This window comes from Pseudoliparis swirei, chromosome 24 (assembly GCF_029220125.1).
Source record: "Pseudoliparis swirei isolate HS2019 ecotype Mariana Trench chromosome 24, NWPU_hadal_v1, whole genome shotgun sequence".
Classification (NCBI taxonomy): Eukaryota; Metazoa; Chordata; class Actinopteri; order Perciformes; family Liparidae; genus Pseudoliparis; species Pseudoliparis swirei.
The window spans coordinates 18,650,739-18,671,573 of NC_079411.1; the positions used below are offsets into that span (position 1 = coordinate 18,650,739).

The 20,835-nt window shown below is 41.3% G+C and overlaps 2 long non-coding RNA genes across 3 annotated transcripts; both read right to left on the reverse strand.

Annotated features, from left to right (window-relative positions):
- Positions 1-7,589: 7,589 nt before the first annotated feature.
- Positions 7,590-8,992, reverse strand: LOC130189864 (uncharacterized). Its single transcript, XR_008830872.1, has 5 exons — positions 8,921-8,992; positions 8,590-8,810; positions 8,326-8,495; positions 7,883-8,010; positions 7,590-7,767 (listed from the first exon to the last, which is right to left on the reverse strand). It is a non-coding gene; the product is annotated as an uncharacterized LOC130189864 (long non-coding RNA).
- Positions 8,993-8,996: 4 nt separating this feature from the next.
- Positions 8,997-10,712, reverse strand: LOC130189865 (uncharacterized). 2 transcript variants are annotated; one of them, XR_008830874.1, is made up of 5 exons: positions 10,624-10,712; positions 10,126-10,257; positions 9,586-9,723; positions 9,376-9,469; positions 8,997-9,035 (listed from the first exon to the last, which is right to left on the reverse strand). It is a non-coding gene; the product is annotated as an uncharacterized LOC130189865 (long non-coding RNA). The 2 variants fall into 2 exon arrangements; XR_008830873.1 differs by lacking the exon at positions 8,997-9,035 and having other exon boundaries at positions 9,045-9,469.
- Positions 10,713-20,835: the final 10,123 nt, after the last annotated feature.

Genomic DNA, 20,835 nt, shown 5'->3' on the forward strand with positions numbered 1-20,835 from the left:
CAAAAATATCTGACCTGGTGAGTCGACGCCAAGAACATGTGTGCCAAGTTTGGGGTCGATCGGACGTTTCCCTGAGGAGTTACAGCGTTTCAAAGTTTCGTAATGATTCGACCAAAAGCACATGCCTGATCCGGGTGGTCATGGACTATCACGAAAAGAAACCGAAACTCTGGGACCTTTAAATCAAATTTACCAAAAATATCTGACCTGGTGAGTCGACGCTACCCACCCAGAACATGTGTGCCATGTTTGGGGTCGATCGGACGTTCCCCTGAGGAGTTACAGCGTTTCAAAGTTTCGTAAATCAAATTTACCAAAAATATCTGACCTGGTGAGTCGACGCCAAGAACATGTGTGCCAAGTTTGGGGTCGATCGGACGCTTCCTGAGGAGTTACAGCGTTTCAAAGTTTCGTAAATCAAAATATCTGAGTCGACGCCAAGAACATGTGTGCCAAGTTTGGGGTCGATCGGACGCTTCCTGAGGAACAGCGTTTCAAAGTTTCGTAAATCAAATTTACCAAAAATATCTGACCTGGTGAGTCGACAAGAACATGTGTGCCAAGTTTGGGGTCGATCGGACGTTTCCTCGAGGAGTTACAGCGTTTCAAAGTTTCGTAAATCAAATTTACCAAAAATATCTGACCTGGTGAGTCGACGCCAAGAACATGTGTGCCAAGTTTGGGGTCGATCGGACGTTTCCCTGCGGAGGTAGCGCGTTTCAAAGTTTCGTAAGTCAACTCTACCAAAAATATCTGCCCTGGTGAGTCGACGCCAAGAACATGTGCCAAGTTTGGGGTCGATCGGACGCTTCCCTGAGGAGTTACAGCGTTTCAAAGTTTGTAAATCAAATTTACCAAAAATATCTGACCTGGTGAGCTACCACCCAGAACATGTGTGCCAAGTTTGGGGTCGATCGGACGTTTCCCTGAGGAGTTACAGCGTTTCAAAGTTTTGTAAATCGAATTTACCAAAAAAATATCTGACCTGGTGAGTCGACGACAAGAATATGTATGCCAAGTTTGGGGTCGATCGGACGTTTCCCTGAGGAGTTACAGCGTTTCAAAGTTTCGTAAATCAAATTTACCAAAAATATCTGACCTGGTGAGTCGACGCCAAGAACATGTGTGCCAAGTTTGGGGTCGATCGGACGTTTCCCTGAGGAGGTACAGCGTTTCAAAGTTTCGTAAATCAAATTTACCAAAAATATCTGACCTGGTGAGTCGGTGAGTCGACACCCAGAACATGTGTGCCATGTTTGGGGTCGATCGGACGTTTCCCTGAGTAGTTACAGCATTTCAAAGTTTCGTAAATCGAATTTACCAAAAAAATATCTGACCCGGTGAGTCGACGCCAAGAACATGTGTGCCAAGTTTGGGGTCGATCGGACGTTTCCCTGAGGAGTTACAGCGTTTCAAAGTTTAGATTTTGGGCATTCCACCGCCTATAGCGATGATTCCTGGGGCTACGGGACCAAAAGCACATGCCTGGATCCGGGTGGTCATGGACTATCACGCGAAAAAGAAACCGAAACTCTGGGACCTTTAAATCAAATTTACCAAAAAATATCTGACCTGGTGAGTCGACGCAGCTACCCACCCAGAACATGTGTGCCAAGTTTGGGGTCGATCGGACGTTTCCCTGAGGAGTTACAGCGTTTCAAAGTTTCGTAAATCAAATTTACCAAAAATATCTGACCTGGTGAGTCGACGCCAAGAACATGTGTGCCAAGTTTGGGGTCGATCGGACGTTTCCCTGAGGAGTTACAGCGTTTCAAAGTTTCGTAAATCAAATTTACCAAAAATATCTGACCTGGTGAGTCGACGCCAAGAACATGTGTGCCAAGTTTGGGGTCGATCGGACGTTTCCTGAGGAGTTACAGCGTTTCAAAGTTTCGTAAATCAAATTTACCAAAAATATCTGACCTGGTGAGTCGACGCCAAGAACATGTGTGCCAAGTTTGGGGTCGATCGGACGTTTCCCTGAGGAGTTACAGCGTTTCAAAGTTTCGTAAATCAAATTTACCAAAAATATCTGACCCGGTGAGTCGACGCCAAGAACATGTGTGCCAAGTTTGGGGTCGATCGGACGTTTCCCTGAGGAGTTACAGCGTTTCAAACTTTTGTAAATCGAATTTACCAAAAATATCTGACCTGGTGAGTCGACGCCAAGAACATGTGTGCCAAGTTTGGGGTCGATCGGACGTTTCCCTGAGGAGTTACAGCGTTTCAAACTTTTGTAAATCGAATTTACCAAAAAAATATCTGACCTGGTGAGTCGACGACAAGAATATGTATGCCAAGTTTGGGGTCGATCGGACGTTTCCCTGAGGAGTTACAGCGTTTCAAAGTTTCGTAAATCAAATTTACCAAAAATATCTGACCTGGTGAGTCGACGCCAAGAACATGTGTGCCAAGTTTGGGGTCGATCGGACGTTTCCCTGAGTAGTTACAGCATTTCAAAGTTTCGTAAATCGAATTTACCAAAAATATCTGACCTGGTGAGTCGACGCCAAGAACATGTGTGCCAAGTTTGGGGTCGATCGGACGTTTCCCTGAGGAGTTACAGTGTTTCAAAGTTTCGTAGATTTTGGGCATTCCAACGCCTATAGCGGAATGATTCCTGGGGCTACCGGGACCAAAAGCACATGCCTGGATCCGGGTGGTCATGGACTATCACGCGAAAAAGAAACCGAAACTCTGGGACCTTTAAATCAAATTTACCAAAAAATATCTGACCTGGTGAGTCGACGCAGCTACCCACCCAGAACATGTGTGCCAAGTTTGGGGTCGATCGGACGTTTCCCTGAGGAGTTACAGCGTTTCAAAGTTTCGTAAATCAAATTTACCAAAAATATCTGACCTGGTGAGTCGACGCCAAGAACATGTGTGCCAAGTTTGGGGTCGATCGGACGTTTCCCTGAGGAGTTACAGTGTTTCAAAGTTTCGTAGATTTTGGGCATTCCAACGCCTATAGCGGAATGATTCCTGGGGCTACCGGGACCAAAAGCACATGCCTGGAAGTTTGGGGTCATGGACTATCACGCGAAAAAGAAACCGAAACTCTGGGACCTTTAAATCAAATTTACCAAAAAATATCTGACCTGGTGAGTCGACGCCAAGAACATGTGTGCCAAGTTTGGGGTCGATCGGACGTTTCCCTGAGGAGGTACAGCGTTTCAAAGTTTTGTAAATCGAATTTACCAAAAATATCTGACCTGGTGAGTCGACGCCAAGAACATGTGTGCCAAGTTTGGGGTCGATCGGACGTTTCGCTGAGGAGTTACAGCGTTTCAAAGTTTCGTAAATCAAATTTACCAAAAATATCTGACCTGGTGAGTCGCCAAGAACATGTGTGCCAAGTTTGGGGTCGATCGGACGTTTCCTGAGGAGTTACAGCGTTTCAAAGTTTCAGAATCAAATTTACCAAAATATCTGACCTGGTGAGTCGACGCCAAGAACATGTGTGCCAAGTTTGGGGTCGATCGGACGTTTCCCTGAGGAGTTACAGCGTTTCAAAGTTTCGTAAATCAAATTTACCAAAAATATCTGACCTGGTGAGTCGACGTTACGCCAAGAACATGTGTGCCAAGTTTGGGGTCGATCGGACGTTTCCTGAGGAGTTACAGCATTTCAAAGTTTCAGATATCGAATTTACCAAAAAAATATCTGACCCGGTGAGTCGACGCCAAGAACATGTGTGCCAAGTTTGGGGTCGATCGGAGATTTCCCTGAGGAGTTACAGTGTTTCAAAGTTTCTTAGATTTTGGGCATTCCAACGCCTATAGCGGAATGATTCCTGGGGCTACCGGGACCAAAAGCACATGCCTGGATCCGGGTGGTCATGGACTATCACGCGAAAAAGAAACCGAAACTCTGGGACCTTTAAATCAAATTTACCAAAAAATATCTGACCTGGTGAGTCGACGCAGCTACCCACCCAGAACATGTGTGCCATGTTTGGGGTCGATCGGACGTTTCCCTGAGTAGTTACAGCGTTTCAAAGTTTCGTAAATCAACTTACTAAAATATGACCTGGTGTGTCGGCGCCAAAACATGTGTGCCAAGTTTGGGGTCGATCGGACGTTCCCTGAGGAGTTACAGCGTTTCAAAGTTTAAATCAAATCAAATTTACCAAAAAATATCTGACCTGGTGAGTCGACGCCAAGAACATGTGTGCCAAGTTTGGGGTCGATCGGACGTTTCCCTGAGGAGGTACAGCGTTTCAAAGTTTTGTAAATCGAATTTACCAAAAAAATATCTGACCTGGTGAGTCGACGCCAAGAATATGTATGCCAAGTTTGGGGTCGATCGGACGTTTCCCTGAGGAGTTACAGCGTTTCAAAGTTTCGTAAATCAAATTTACCAAAAATATCTGACCTGGTGAGTCGACGCCAAGAACATGTGTGCCAAGTTTGGGGTCGATCGGACGTTTCCCTGAGGAGGTACAGCGTTTCAAAGTTTCGTAGATTTCCAGGCATTCCAACGCCTATAGCGGAATGATTCCTAGAGGCTACTTGGGACCAAAAGCACATGCCTGGATCGTGGCTGGTGGACTATCACGCGAAAAAGAAACCGAAACTCTGGGACCTTGAAATCAAATTTACCAAAAAATATATCTTTCAAAATTAAAAATCTTTTTCAAACAGCCTAACTCACTTTATGTGGGAGTCGAACTCACACCCTTCATATCATCATATTGATGTAGCCCTGGGGGGTAATAATAATAAGAATACAAATAAGCCACAAAGATCTATATATATATATATTGTCTTGATTTGATTGATTGGGCACACAGGTGCTTCAATTGTCCTCATCTGGTGGGGAAGGGGTTTAGTTAAAAGCTGAAAGGAGAGAGTGGGAGAGATGAGAGATGATGGGTGAATGCGTAAGGTGCGACTGCTGCAGAAAGACAGCTTTTTAACATGGGAAAGACACTGCTGCAGAAAGACAATTGCTGCGGGAAAGACATCAAGCGCGGGAAGACACTGGATTAGATGGTGCTCTTCCATCGGGTGAAATGGTGTGAAGGTGCTGCATTGCCGCAGAAAGACACTGCTACGGAAAGACACGGTTGCAGAAAAAGACACTGCTACGGAAAGACACTGCTGCAGAAAGACACTGCTGCGGGAAGACACTCTGCACCAAAAGAAGGACGGCGCTGGAAGTAAGGAGCTGCAACAGGCCTGCAAACGGTTGGGGAGCGTGGAGTGTGTGTGAGCGCAGTATGGGACCAATGGGGGTAAATAATGTAATTAATCACCATCATCAATGTTAGCAGCACCTGTTTGGAGAACCGGGTTTCTTAGTTTGATTGTTTTGTTTGTTTTGGATTGTATTGTTGATATATCATTTATATCAGTAAACAAATAGTGCTCACTAAAAGTCGGTCATCCAGTCAGTCTGGTACTCATATGGTCGATCCAATTGCATCACAGAAAATTGATCACCAAAATTATGCTCAATAATAATGAGACATGAACCCAAATCCAATTCCATCTTTCTAATTTTCTGAGACAGTCCTTCTGTATATTGGGATAACAGCAGATCCCAAAAGATAGCATAGTCCGACTAAAGCAAGATTCGAATTATACCATCATGTAAACGACTGATTGATGCATTGACAGGTTGGAAGAAACCCCTGACAAATACTATTTCAAATGTATGTTATTAAAATGTGTATTTTCAAGTGCATTTTTCAATGAGCATCCAAATGTGCATTTTCAAAAGTGCATTTTTTCAAATGTGCATTTTTCAAAAGTGCATTTTTCACCCAAGTAGATAGGGACTAATGAGTGAATGGGCAGCAGGTGAGATGGACATGAGGACCAGGTGAAGGGAACAAGGGATGACTTGGTAAGAGTGATCAGAGGCAGGTGAGAACAGGGTAGAGTGTCTAGCTTCACAGGCCCTGATGATGGTGCAGGTGAGTGTGTCTAGCTTCACAGACAGCAGCACAGTTGGGAAGTTATTTCAGCAAGTCAACGTGATCCACGTCGCTTTCGGGTCGGCATAAGAGGCACTTCATCCGGGTAGGAAGAACTTTCATCACAAAGAAAAGAGAGTTCGCCCAATATGGCTACGGACGCTGATCTTGGTCCCTGTGGTTGTTCGGTAGCTTCCATTGTTGCTCCACATGAAATGAGTCGATTTGTAGTCACTGCATCCTGGGCATCACTGGGAAGAGAAACGCGGCAAGGACCACTGATCCCAACCTGGTGTTCGTGGTTGGCGGCTCAGGTGCTACTATGTGTGTGTGTTCCAACAGTCCTCGATGTTTGTCTCCACATGATTATTTTTTTTCCGCACACAGTAATTATTGAGTAAATTTACTCAAATTGGAATAAAATTTTTACCTCTAAAAAAGACACGGTCCCAGTCCAAATAGAGTAAAATTTACTCTTATGACAGAGTTAAACTTTCAGAGTTAAATTTACTCTGTTTAGTGCAAGAATTTTACTCTACCTGATGATAATTCACTCCATTTAGCATAAAATAAAAACAACTCTACCCTAGTTTTACTCTATTTAGTGCAAGAATTTTACTCTACCTGATAATTCACTCTATTTAGCATAAAATAAAAACAACTCTACCCTAGTTTTACTCTGTATAGAACAGAATTTTCCTCTACCCGATGATAATTCAATCCATTTAGCATAAAATAAAAACAACTCTACCCTAGTTTTACTCTATTTAGTGCAAGAATTTTACTCTACCTGATAATTCACTCCATTTAGCATAAAATAAAAACAACTCTACCCTAGTTTTACTCTGTATAGAACAGAATTTTACTCTACCTGATGATAATTCAATCCATTTAGTATAAAATAAAAACAACTCTACCATAGTTTTACTCTGTATAGAACTGAATTTTACTCAATATAGAAATCAAAATTATAAATGTTACATCATTTTACTCCAAATAGAATATATTATGAAGTGAATGTTACTCAAAAGAGTTTAACTTTATTATGAATAGAACAGAATTTTACTCACTATATAACTTTTTACACGGCAAAGCTTTTAAAAGGTGAAAAAATAGATCAGAACCCAATACCTTAAGTGACACCTTTACTTTATTAAGTGTTCACAGGAAACAGTATGGCACAATATAAAAACTGGAGTCATTATGACTGCAAGACACCTGTAAATCGAATGCTTTGTGACAGAAAAGATCGTTGACAAACACAATATGAGGTCCGTCTGTTGTGTACAAAACTTGAAATGCATTAAAATGCTCGATGAGACACCGTTTTGTAGTGCAAAAGTAACAAAAAACAATGTCTCATCCTTCACAACAGCATGGTGGATCTTATGAAAAACTGGCATGTCACAATGAATTTTAACACATACAACTAAATTAGTATTTGTCTGAGAGTTCTTACAAATGAAACACAACATTTCAGAATACCTTAATTCTGTAATGGAGCCCTCACAGAAAAACAAATCAGAAAAATCTACTCAACGCAGCATCTGAGCCTCAACTCTGCAACTCTAGGATTCACCTTGGTTGTATCAATATCGATTTCATAAATGGTTGACTGAAGGAAGTTGTACACATTGACGAGATCGTGGTTGTGCAGTGCCAAAGACCAAGTGAGCTTTGAAAAGCTCATCAAAACAAGCAGGAGAGCCAGATGACTTACAAGATATTGCCTGTTTGTCAATGAAGTACTTGTGAATCACATTCCTCTGAGTTCCCACAGCAAGCAGGTATGGTTGAAGGCTGCCTGCGATTCCATCGAGATGCCCCTGGATGCTGGTCCCTGTCTGTGACAGAAGAAAAAGTTTGAGAAAACAGCTTTTTTTTTTAAAACACCAAGAAAACGACAAAAAGATATGTGGTGTGATATAGCTCGTGATGTTTCCTGTATGGCAGCCTTACCTTGATGAACTTCACAAGATTCTCACTGGCTTGTCTGGCGGAGAGCTTTCCTGGTCTCTTTCGGCCTTGAGGTGACGGCGGCAGCAGGTGCAGAAGGATCAAAATGGACGACATGTCACTGTCCCATCCTGAAAGAATAAAGTAATAATTAAAAACAAAGACTTCCAGGATTACTTTAATACAAAAATCTAAACACTACTTTATGTACCAAAAAAAAGTCAGCACAAATAGTGTTGCACTTCTAATGCTCCCATTTACAATAAATAGGCTTTATGCACAGCTCCACTACTTCCTGAACTTAAACCAGCTCCTTTATTTCCTGTCTTACATTGTTGGACCAACTGATTAATCCAGCTGCATCAAGTGCTTTTTTCCTAAAAACATTCAATCTTATCACAACCAAAACAGAACAATAACAATATAATCCATTTATTTCGCCTCACCACTTTCGACTTCTGTTGTGGATTCAGCAGTCTGGACGAGGTACTGCAGATCATCTGACTGTGAGACCACGGCTTTGTTCAAGGACTTTGTGCTTGTAAATTGTGGGCCACTTCTCCAGGAACTTTGCAGAGATGGCGTCATCAAACATCAAAGTAAAATCTTGCTCAATCTGCAGAATAGATGAAATCATGTTGTTAATGATGTTTCTTAAATACAAGTCAACAAGTTAAAATACAAGTTACAATGAAGTAAGTTGAACATACTAATCCTTGTATGTCCAGGAATCTTGGGAAGGCCAGAAAGACATCAGAGGACTTCACTGGATCATGAATGATCTTTTGACGATAGTTGAAGGTCTGCTTCATCTTCGTCATAACAATTCCTTCATCAGCTGTATGCCTCATCAGTGCAATGGCCTCAGAACACAAGCTGTCTGTCATTAGGGGATTGTCCTCCCTCAAGTCTCTTTCAGCTGATGGGCCCCCTGTAACAGTGGATATGGATATGACAGTGTCCTAGGATTTAATAAACAACACTTGGGAACTCTGCCATGATTCTCATGTATGCAGTTTGGTTACAGGTAACAACAAATACCCATTTGTGTTCTTGAGTCTCATGGCCTTCTTTTGTCCATCAGAAGCTTCCTTTTGGACAAACTTCAATCTCAAGCCAGATACCCACTCCCATCTTCTGCATTGTAAAATGTTTCCTAAAAAGGTATTATTCAGAGTGAAATGAATTGTTATTTTCAACAAGTTTGAATTAGCAGGATAAAATATTTTAACACTTAAATCTAAAAAATGCAGCAGCTGAGCTGAACTTGCTCAAGACTGGACTGCTAAACTCAAGAGGGTTTTAAATTATCAGTTAAGGAAAAACGGCAGAGATGGTGGACATGCATGAATGTTAACATCTTTAGTTTTTCTCAAACCATAGCCAAGCAGTTAATATATACATATTTTTTAAATCTAGCTGTACATCATGCTCGAAAACTGTTGAGTTTAGAAGTGAAGACTAAATAGGTAGGACTAATTGTTTTCTGTACTTACATAACCAAACTTGCTCCTTGGATCAGCCAGGTATGGGAACAAGTTGATGATCCCCTTTGCGTGGTCCTCTTTGACACGCCTTGAAGGACTTGTCCTACACATACACACAAACTATGAGCACTGTTGAAAATATTGGAGTGTAAATGACACCGTCAGCAAACTTGGTGCATACAAAACATTAGTTGTGAATTAAATAATATTTCAGCATACCCATGTTCACTTGTTATTTGTGCAACCAATATCTTGACCATGTCGCTCCGCCTGCCGTCTGTTAATACCTTTTGTCCGAGCATACTCATTGATGATCCTCTCTCCGCCAGGTTTGTTCTTTAGAACATCTTCAATCATCTAGGTGACATTTAAAAAAAAATTACACTACTATAAAATCAGATCAATGTAAACACATAAATCTCCTCATCTACAAGCACACAAGACTTCTATGTAGAGCTGCAACAATTAATCAAACAAAAAATAATCAACTATTTTGATAATCGAATAATTGGTTTGAGTAGGTTTTTTTGAAAGAAAATAAGCTTTTAAGAAGATTTCAGCTTCTTAAATGTTAATATTTCTGGTTTCTTTGTTCCTTTATGACAATGGACTCAATATCCCTTTAGTTTGTGGACAAGACATTTGAGGACGTCATCTTGCGGCTTGGGAAACTGACATTTTATTGACCAAACAACAAATCGATTAATTGTTTAAAATTTAAACTTTTTGAAGGCGTGTAGTGCAATCAGTATTGCTTACTTTGGCAAGAGAGGTTTTCAGCTCTCCGTCTTGTGGCAGGACTGCACTGCAATATTACAGTGTCATCAGAGTCCCCATCAATATCCCCACTGGAGCTGGTAAAGGAGCTGCTTGCAGGGGAACTCAGGCAATCTGTCAAACCATGTAAACATTCAGCTGGTGTGATTAACACTAACACCATACAATTGCCAAAAGTATTAAAGTAACTACCAAAAAAATATCACACAAACAAAGATTATTGGAACTATAATAAACTAACAATCCAGCAGATTTATCTGCTCGTCTTAAATAGAACATGTTGGGCTCGCCAAGACTCAAAGAATGAATGACACTGGTGTGCTCAGTGGCTACGTGGTTAAGTCCATGTTGGCAATGCCCAATGCAGTGATCATGATCAATTCCTGACTACTGATCATCATTCCCCCAATCTCTCTCCTTTCACTATCCTCTCTACCTTGCTCATTACAGAAGAAAAATTAATGACACTAAGAAACTTACCATCTGAATTTGGACCTTCTCGAGCACACCTAGGTTTTGTTTTTTCACGAGGAAATCAAAGACTTCTTCATCAACCTCAGTCTGTGTCATCAAAGACTCTTAAGTCCAAGGTTGGGATGCTGAACTTCTTGGAAGCTGTGAACATTAAAAAAATAAAAATTTAATATGAACTCCAGAACAAGGGAAATTTAATAAAATAAGCAATATAAACCTCAACAGTTAAGGTATATCTTCTCCTTAGTAATAGTTCATTAAAATCTGCACCATGCCCCAAACCGACCGCTTCAGTTTGTTTAGTGTGTTAGACTGAAATTCATTAGGTTTTCCACTCACCACTTTCCAAAACGATGCATAGGTAACTTGGCCTCAAAATAGAGGTATTTTGTTGATCTCTGTACTTCACTCCAACAGCATTCATCCTACATGACATGAAAAGGTTATTTTATTAGATTTTGCACATCTATTTACAAAGTCATTCATTAACATTTATAATCCATTGTCCACCTTGACTTATTCCATTTGTATTGTACACATGTTGTCTATGCTGCTCTGATTAAGTAAATCGGGTGAACAAAATAATGGCCAACTTTATAGCAGCAACAAGTTACGTAAATGACATGTCTATAAGGTTTGTATGATGCTAGTCCAACACACTGGCCATGAGGGAATGTCAGTAGAAGTATATACCTGCTAACCAAACTGCAGATAAAAATAGAAGTAAAACACACAAGCTTGCTCATCGAACAGCAGAGCGAAAACAGTCAATGTACAGGACTCAATTCAGAGTAAAACACATGTGTTTGTTAACCAAATAGCAGGTCTAACAAAACAGACATTACTAACCGGGAAGCAGGTGAATTAAAACACCAAATGCTTACTAACCGGACAGCAGGTTAAACAAAAAACACACAGGCTTGCCAACCACATGCTTGCTAGCCGAATAGCAGTTGAAACACACAATAGCTTGCTAACCTCGTGCTTGCTAGCCCAATAGCAGTTGAAACACACACAAGATGTCACGTCAATGTACACCATTAAATTTAGAGTAAAACACATGTGCTTACTAACCGAACAACGTGAGAAAATGACCCTAACACACAAATTCGCCAGCTATCATGTAACTCACCGGCTTTACTTTTCAAATAAGCCAACAAAAAATGCTGATGACATTTTATCCTATTAAAATCGATATGTAGTACTTTGCAGACTTACCTGGCTCACCGCCGTCTCACTGCCACTCACCTCACCTTGCACTGCGGGACTAGAAAATGGCGGCAGAAACGAAACTTAACAAACATTAGTGGGCGTGTTCTTAATATTACTCCAATAAGGTTTACTCTGTTTTTTTACTCCCATTCTTGTGGTCATCGGAAATAATTATAATCCGAAATGAATAAAAATGACTCTTTCAGAGGAAAATAATGTTAACTCTGGAAAAATTACTCTCCCCTTTTTCCTGTGTAGTAACGAGTAACGATACTGTTTCAGGGAAAATGTATCGGAGTAAAAGTACAAGTTTTCATTGCAAAATTTAGTGAAGTAAAAGTAAAAGTAAACAGAAATATAAGTAGTAAAATAAAGTACAGATACCCAAAAAAACTACTTAAGTAAAGTAATGAAGTACTTCTACTTCGTTACTATACACCACTGATGGTTAGTGAACAGGCAGACAGGATGAAAACAACTAATAAAAGGAAGGTGTGGAGCTGAACTGTGACATTACTGACTTCTGATGAAGCAAAGGATTCCTATGCCAGCACACCAAACAGCAAAGACCAGCCATCAGTCTCGGTTACAAATGATTCAATCGCTCCCTGCTGGTAACAGTGTTTCAGCTGAGAGTCCATCCTCCTCTTCCGTCCAAAGCACTTCCAGAAACAGTCCCCAAACCATCTCTGGGATCTCTAATGTCCCTTCTGACCACCAGATCTGACACCCTCAGCTCCGGCCTTGATTCCGGGGTTTCCTAGTATATTTTTGATCTAAAAGAAAATAAATGTGTATATCTTGGTATTACTTTACAGTAAAAGTTTAAATCGGAGGTAAGTAGTAACTAGTAAAAACACTGCAATAAATATTTTTCTGAATTATATTTTAAAGTTATGTTTGTGTTTTATTAAAAGAAAATCTGGTTTCCTGTTTTTATATATATTTGTTATTACATCACAACAATGTAGGATAGCAGGACTAAATTAGTATTTCAAAGTATTTACTAATGCTGGACGGTCGGTTCTATAAAACCTAACCAGAAAGCAGATTTGGTTGAGATAAACTCGTTTAAACTTGGTCACAACAGTCAAAGGTAGTAGTGGATCAATATACACCAAGAATTAAAAAAATATTAACAATGTGAGCATAACAATCGTGAATTTGAGGTTCAGAAAGTCTCTGGTAAAATACATTGAACACAGTGGTATAGAAAGTATATACATCTCACATGTTCTTGCAACAGGTCGTCCAGGGTTTGACTGCATTTTTTTAAATATTTTAAATTTCCCCACTGTGGGACGAATAAAGGAATATCATATCATATCATATCATGGTGGTCACAGAGAGTCCAGGTGCAAACACTTGCAGTTTGTGGTTTCAGAGATGTCATCGAGTGAAAGTAGAACAATCTTCTTTTCTGACTGGTGGAGTGAACGTTGGATGATTCTGTGAACAGAACGAACTGTAAACAGAACGCGCGACGCGCATCATAGAATCACACGTGATACTCGGCACCTTGACGTCACAACATGCAACAATGGACTCTTCAGGTTAACTGTCAATCAAACCTCCGTGTTTCTTGCCTCTGAGTGAAACATATTGAAGTATCACGAGTCTCACTTTTCACCAGAAGAGAGCAGCACCCGACAGTCAGTTGACTGCAACATAAACAACGTGGCACTGATCATCTGATGGCATTGTATTCAATGACAGGTGTGCACGGTTGTACTTAGCAACATAGTGCATCTGTCAGGTGAGTCTGCTTATAGGGGTTGTCTCTCAAAGTGATGATGAAGATCCAATACCAGACACGGAGTGAAGTTCTTCAACCGATACCGCACCATAAATTTGGGGCGGTATCCTTCGTTCGTCCTCCACAACATCACTTAATCAATCGAAGTAGCGCGCAGTTTTTAAAATTCTTTTTACAGTTTATCAGAAACATTCATTACATAATCCAGAGTTATCCAAAGGTAACCGTAACGAGCGCAGGACGTATTGCAAAAATGTTCCTCTGATAAGTCTATAACATTCATTCTTATTTCAAGGCAGTCTGAATACAACTTATTTTGTAATACTTATTGTTTTTCTGAAGAGCCCACCACTGGATAGAACATGTGCTATCTCCAATTGTTATCCGTGCGTAAAAGCGCGTCATTAAAACTCCCTCCCCCCTCATGCGCTCACATATTATTTACCATGGTCGTGCGGTCTTGGGACTCCCAACTAAAGTGCACATCATCGATCTGAGCTGATCACACGGCATCTCTGCATCTGCCCTGCCCGCAGTCACGCAGTGCCATCACACACTGGGAGCGAGCCGCGCAAAGTGCAGGGGAAAACCGACACAACAGAGTCCACTCTTATTGGACTTTTTGGGACGACGGAACCGCGCGAGTGAGTCGAGCCGTTGCAGGTCTCCTCTGAGGACCAAAGCTCTGCATTGACTGACGACCGAGAAAACTGGACCAGCGGCAAAGCCAGAGCATGAAGAGAACTCCAAACTCAGGTACAGATGTAAAGAAATTAAAAATTAAACTATCCTAGAATACACTTATTTGAACTAAACTCTGCAGAAGAATAACACACATGAAATGTGGAAACAATATATTTTAACAAATATATATATGTATATTGTAATACTTTTGATATTTCTGCATGTCAACGTATAGCACACAAGCTTTTGTCACAATATGTCTTTCTGTGTAAAAAAACCACACACCTGTTCTATTTCACCTTTATTTCTCTATCTGCCTTTTTTAAATATCACTTTCCAACTAGTCAAACTCTGTCACTTAGTTAGTTTTTCCGGCTGAGTGTGCAGCACCCAGAGGAGCACCTCGGGGTCCCCTGGCTATTAAAGTGTGATGTGCATCATCATCATCATCATCAGCATCATCATCATCATCTGTCCCCGTCAGCCTGACTTTCTGCAGGCTGTGCTCTCTGCACTCATAGTGCTTTAAAAAATGGGTCCGCTCACATTGTCGTTGTGAAGGCTTTTGCCTCGTGTGTGTTTCTGCATTGCACATGCCTCACACAACAGTGTGTGTGTGTGTGTGTGTGTCATACAATGCATCTCTGGCTTTCCTCCGGCCCCATCTGTTCACCCCCCCGCCATCAACACTTGGAAAATTTGGATGGGCTCTAGGGAGAAAAATAAAAGTGCTCGAGATTAAACAGACACAGAAATGTGGCACAAGCTGATGCTACAGAGAATTGTGTTAAACATACACTTATGTTGACTCTGCAGTTAGAAGATAAAATGTTATACACTACTGTTCAAAAGTTTGGGGTCATCCAGACAATTTTGTGTCTTCCATGAAAACTCACTTTTATTTATCAAATGAATTGAAAATTGAATAGAAAATATAGTCAAGACATTGACAAGGTTAGAAATAATGATTAATATTTGAAGTATTAATTTTGTTCTTCAAACTTCAAGCTCAAAGGAAGGCCAGTTGTATATATATATATATCACCAGCATAACTGTTTTCAGCTGTGCTAACATAATTGCACAAGGGTTTTCTAATCAGATATTAGTCTTCTAAGGCGATTAGCAAACACAATGTACCATTAGAACACTGGAGTGATGATGGAAATGGGCCTCTATACACCTCTGGAGATATTTCATTAGAAACCAGACGTTTCCACCTAGAATAGTCATTTACCACATTAACAATGTATACTGTGTATTTTTGATTAATGTTATCTTTATTGAAAAAACAGTGCTTTTCTTTGAAAAATAAAGACATTTCTCAGTGACCCCAAACTTTTGAACGGTAGTGTACATGCTATAGAAGACAAAAAAAGGGCCATAATAACACCATTAAAAATATGTAAATCTGTATCTCATCCATCATCAAGTCAAATCTTGATAACTGAACTGTTGATTTGTGATTTTTGGGACATTTAAGTATTTTCCTTTGTATAGTTGTGTTAATATTTTTGTTTGTTCAATGACATACATGTTACTGAGTTTTACCAGATTAAAATTGAAACTTTTAGGACGAAAGTAAATTGAGTTATACTGCCAAGTCCACATTCTTGTGACTTAAGTCTTGTTCAAATCTAAACGTTCTCTGCCTGTGTGCTGTTACATCACACAACGGCATCAGCAAAGTGCAAAGCAACTATCACAAACCCAGCAGCAGTCTGGAGCCATGAGGAATCAGTGCTTGACCTTTGAGGGAATATAAATACGGTAAAGGTCACACTTGGAGGTCAGAGACTGGCCTGTTGACGGAGTCTTATCACTAACTGTCAGTTTCTATCTTTGGAGGTCCTCATCGCTGCACCTGCATTGACGCAGGACTCCTGTGAAAACAGCCTTAATCTAAATGTTGTCTTTATAAAGTTGTAGATTGGTAGCTTAGTAGGTGGTCCGACTGCTGAGGAGGCTGGCAGAGGGCAACAACAGTGGCCTGGTCCCTTTAGGTGAGTGATGATAACAGGTTGCATGTGTTGGGTCGATGATTTTGCACATTTTCCCTAAGGAACAGAGAAAGTCCAAATGGGAGGAGAAAGGTGCACTCAGCCGCCTGCAGATCTCCACCAGGTGTGTCTGGATAGACCACTGCATCATAAAATACACTTCATACAAACTCACATACAATCGGCGATAATATGCAGGCAATCGGCTCGAAGTCGTCGTACATAAAAGGTGTCATACAAACTTACCAAAAACCAAACTATGCTCACCAAGCTCTCCGCTCGCCAATCAAGGGCTGCATAGCGGCGATGTGCCGAGTGTGTGTACTCGTCGCGTTAGCTGTTACCCAAACACTGTTTTCCCCTCACTGTGTCTGAGAGCAGAGTAGCGTCTGGGGGGTGGCGATGCACTCAGCCTTGTTATTACTAGAGGCCCCGATCGGTCAGGGGCCGGTTTAGAGTAGTGAGCGAAAAGTCCGCTGGCAGCTGAAGGCAAAAGATGCAATAAAAGATTTTTTGAGAAAGTTTAAGTCATCTCAACCACAAGAGGTCGTGAAGCATGCATCCATAACCGGGGCACCCAAAACATAAAGCAGTTGGCTGCAGTAGAACGTGAGATTGGCCGTGGACAGACACACAGGTGCACACTCACTCACGCACGCACGTGACTCATCGCGTGCACCATGACGGACATAATAATAATCCGTAGAGGAGGCCTGGAGGAGCATGTTGTCTGTCACTGTTGACTGAATAAGGCATAGTAGTTTATCCCTGAGGTCTTTATGTAATTTGATCATTATTGACTGGGAGTCTGATTTCTCTCCAGGCAAAGCCAAACCACAAGACACCTCAGAGATCAGTTCTCTGGTGATGTGGTTTCTGGAGATGGCATTGCCCTGGCATCCAACACCACTGTAACGAATCTCGGCGTTATCTTTGACTTGTCCTTAAGCTCTCTACCTCCTTCGGTTTTCATGGATTGTGGAAGGATGGATCGTGGTCCATGCCTTCTACTAACTACTAATTATTCAAACATTTCTGTCATATTCATTGAATGTGTTGTAACTCTGTCATGGTGTTCATTCTGTACACATGACATCTATTGCTTGTGTCCTTCCGGGGAGAGGGATCCTCCTCTCTTTTTCACCGTGAAAGTTTTTTTTCTATTTTATGGGAATTTTTCCTGATCCGATGTGAGGTCCTGGGACAGGCATGTCGGATATGTACAGATTGTAAAGCCCTGCGAGCCAAATTTGTAATTTGTGATATTGGGCTATATAAAATAAACTGAATTGAATTCAAAAGACTGGAGCACTCAGCTCTAAGCTCGTAGCTCCAGAAGCGTGTCCACGCACCATCTTGACCTTAAGGTGTGAAATCATCTGTCAGGCTGATCTGAGAGAGAATCCAATTAGCAATAGAGAACTGTTTTTGTTTTGTTTTTCCTCACAAATATGCTTTACATAGTCTTTTTCTAAATACTGTATCTGTCAACTTATGCTAAGCTAAAGTTCTAGTTTGAGAAGGCTGTCACAGAGCGTGATAATGCTGGGGAAAGCAGATGTTTGACGTGCAGAGGTGTAATTGAGAGCATCATCTGCTTAACTGGTCATAAAGAACTAGAGCCTTGGTGCATCCCTATCAGTTTACGTTGTTGTAATGTCCAACTATCTGAATCGTTCTGTAAGGATAAACCATAAAAGCAGCACAATACCTCAGTGCGTACAAACAAAACTCCACGTGAATACAATTTATACAAAGCGCTGTTGTTGTCCCACGTGCTTTTTGGGGAAGAGTGCATCAGATCCATGTTCTCTCCATCACTCGTACTTCATTTCACGCCCTCGAGTGGGAGTGTTGTGTCGTCCCTCGTATCGCTGTTAAAAAATATGTTGACCCCTCTTCAGGTGAGTCCGGTGAGACCTGGAGCTTGTTGGGCTCAATGAAGTGGATGTACCCACGTCGTTCTGTTGTTTCAAGTAACGGGACCCTGAATGAATAGGGAGACCCAGTGGAGTAATGCACTCTTCCTTTTATTCTCTCCCTCTTCCCACGCATGAGAGATCCCAGTCAGCTGTGCTATATATTGTCATGGCTGGGTCATTTTTCAAAAACAGGCTCGTGCTCAGCTTGAATAGTCTCCTTTGTGTTGAATTCTTGCTGGAGGCTGGTTAAGTGACTTTGTTGGACATTTTTTTTACGTCTTAGATAAAAAATGTATTTGATACAAAGTCAGAGAAGCGTTCTTGATGCTGACTCCGCAGATGGAGCTGACACGTGGTATTTTTAGGGTGGTCATGCTAGAACCGTAGACTTAGATCGTGGACTGACTACCACAATGTCTTTGGGAAACATTCTCATCTGACACTTTTAGAAGGAAATGGCTAATTATTACAATGACTCAACGTCTCAGCGCTGTGCAGCTCACTCGAGGGGCCGATGGCCAGGATTTAGCCTGCCGGATTAGATGTGCTGGAGTCGGTGACATGTGCAGACTTTGTCCCACATACCACAATATTTGACTTGCTTGAATTTTGTTAGGGCGCATTAAACTACGAATGTACTTCTTATGAGAATATTACTTTGATAAAACAGGTCCAGAACTAAAAAGTGAAGCCATTGCAGAGGTGCCCTAAACTTGCATTCTCCCTGATGGGCATCAGGGGCTTCAGGTCGCTAGCTCCGGTGTCACTTTTTGTTGCAAACATCTAAATGTAGAACACGAGGCTTCAAAATGTCCACTTCTTATTCACAATCATACATATATATTAGGGCTGTCAGCGTTAACGCGTTAATCTATGCGATTAATTTGGCCGCGTTAACGCACTAAAATATTTTAACGCAATTAACGCAACTTTGTTTACTTCCGGTGTTCGTTGAAGTTTTTACACTCCCCTGAGTGTCAAACCGCGGCAGTACGGTTTAACACTTTCCGTTTTTAAAACAATTATTTCTCCGCGAAAATAAGGAGCAGAAATCAGTTTTAACTCGTGGATTAATCAGTCGGGTTTCCTCCTGCTACTCCTTCCTCCCGTCTCCCCCTCCGATACACAGAGGACCGAAGTGTCGGGTGACGCGGCGCGGAAAGAACTCGTCACACGAAACCTTCAACGTGATTTGTCAATCCGTTTGTCTGTCAACATTTTGCGAAAAAAACAACCAATGAACACTCAGTAAATCACAAAGGACCTCCCACCTCACAGGTGAAGCTCATTAGCAGCCTGTCAGTCAGAGAACCAGAGAACATGGCGTGAGGACAATGTGCCTCAATATGTAGAGAGCTGAGATTGTTCTGGAATGTTTGATGTATAACACGTGGGTATGTGTCATATGCAAAAGCCTTTAAAAGGTGAATTTACATTGTTTTTGTAAAATGGAGAACATGCCCCCAGCCTCCAGAGGGTTAACATGACATATTTGAATGTCAGTCAGTTTACCAAGGCCACTGGTTCTGCTGTTGTTCAATGTTAAAGATGACAGGACCAATGGGGTCTCAATATACTTCTTCTTTTTTACTTATCTGGATGTTTCACTGAAGAAACAATTTATCATCCACAATATTAAATACCTCGCTGGCACTTTATAGGTAGGAGCCTCTTTGAAAACATAGCTCTGTGTGAAGTGTTGTCTTTAAAAAGAAGGAAAAAAAACTTTTAATCGCGATTAATGAATTTCAAAATGTGCGATTAATTAGTTACTTTTTTTAATCGATTGACAGCCCTAATATATATACATAATTATATACACAAATTACCCCCTGTAATTAATAATTTCATTGACGATGTGATTATCTTATATTATGTCTCTGTATTGTATGATCGATGGAAAATAAACTTCTTCACAGAAAGTCAGGTTTAGGCAACAAGATCATTTTCTGAACATTTAGGAAAAGAAAGTTGTTGACTGTTTACTTGACAGACTAACGACTGACTAGAAAGTTACGAACGAGTCATGTGAAGCTGTAGCTCTGCGGTTCGATCCCTGCTCTGCCAGTCTATGTCGATGTGTCCTTGGGGAAGACACTTAACCCTAATGGCTCCTGTAGGCAGTGCCTCCGCTGTGTGAATGTTAGATAGTCCTGATGGCCAGCAGTGTGTGAATGGGTGTGTGTGACACTTCTCTGGCCGTCACCCGTGGGTTTCCCCCAAAAGCTCCAAGGACTATCAGACACCAACGAGGTTCCGTTCAATAACATGTTTTATTGTGTTCCACACGCAACACACAGCAGACCGCACAACGACGCGTCTGCTCACTCGCCTCCCTACCTCCAGCTCTGCTGCCCTTTTATATGAGCCGAGTCAGAGCAGCTAACTGATTACCAATCAGCCAGCAGCCGAGGCCAAATTGGAAACAGCTGCCACAGTGTGAATGGGTGAATGATAACATGTGGTGTTAAAGAGCATCAAGGTCAGAAGACTAGAAAAGCGCCATACAAGTACAGGTCCATTTACTATTTACTTGTCATGTAACCAGCATGTATTTGTATGCTTTGGGAGTGAGAACGGACTGCAAGGCTGCAGCATGGGCCAAGGAAGAACGCACTTCATTTGCAAGTTTTGGAGGAATCGTCT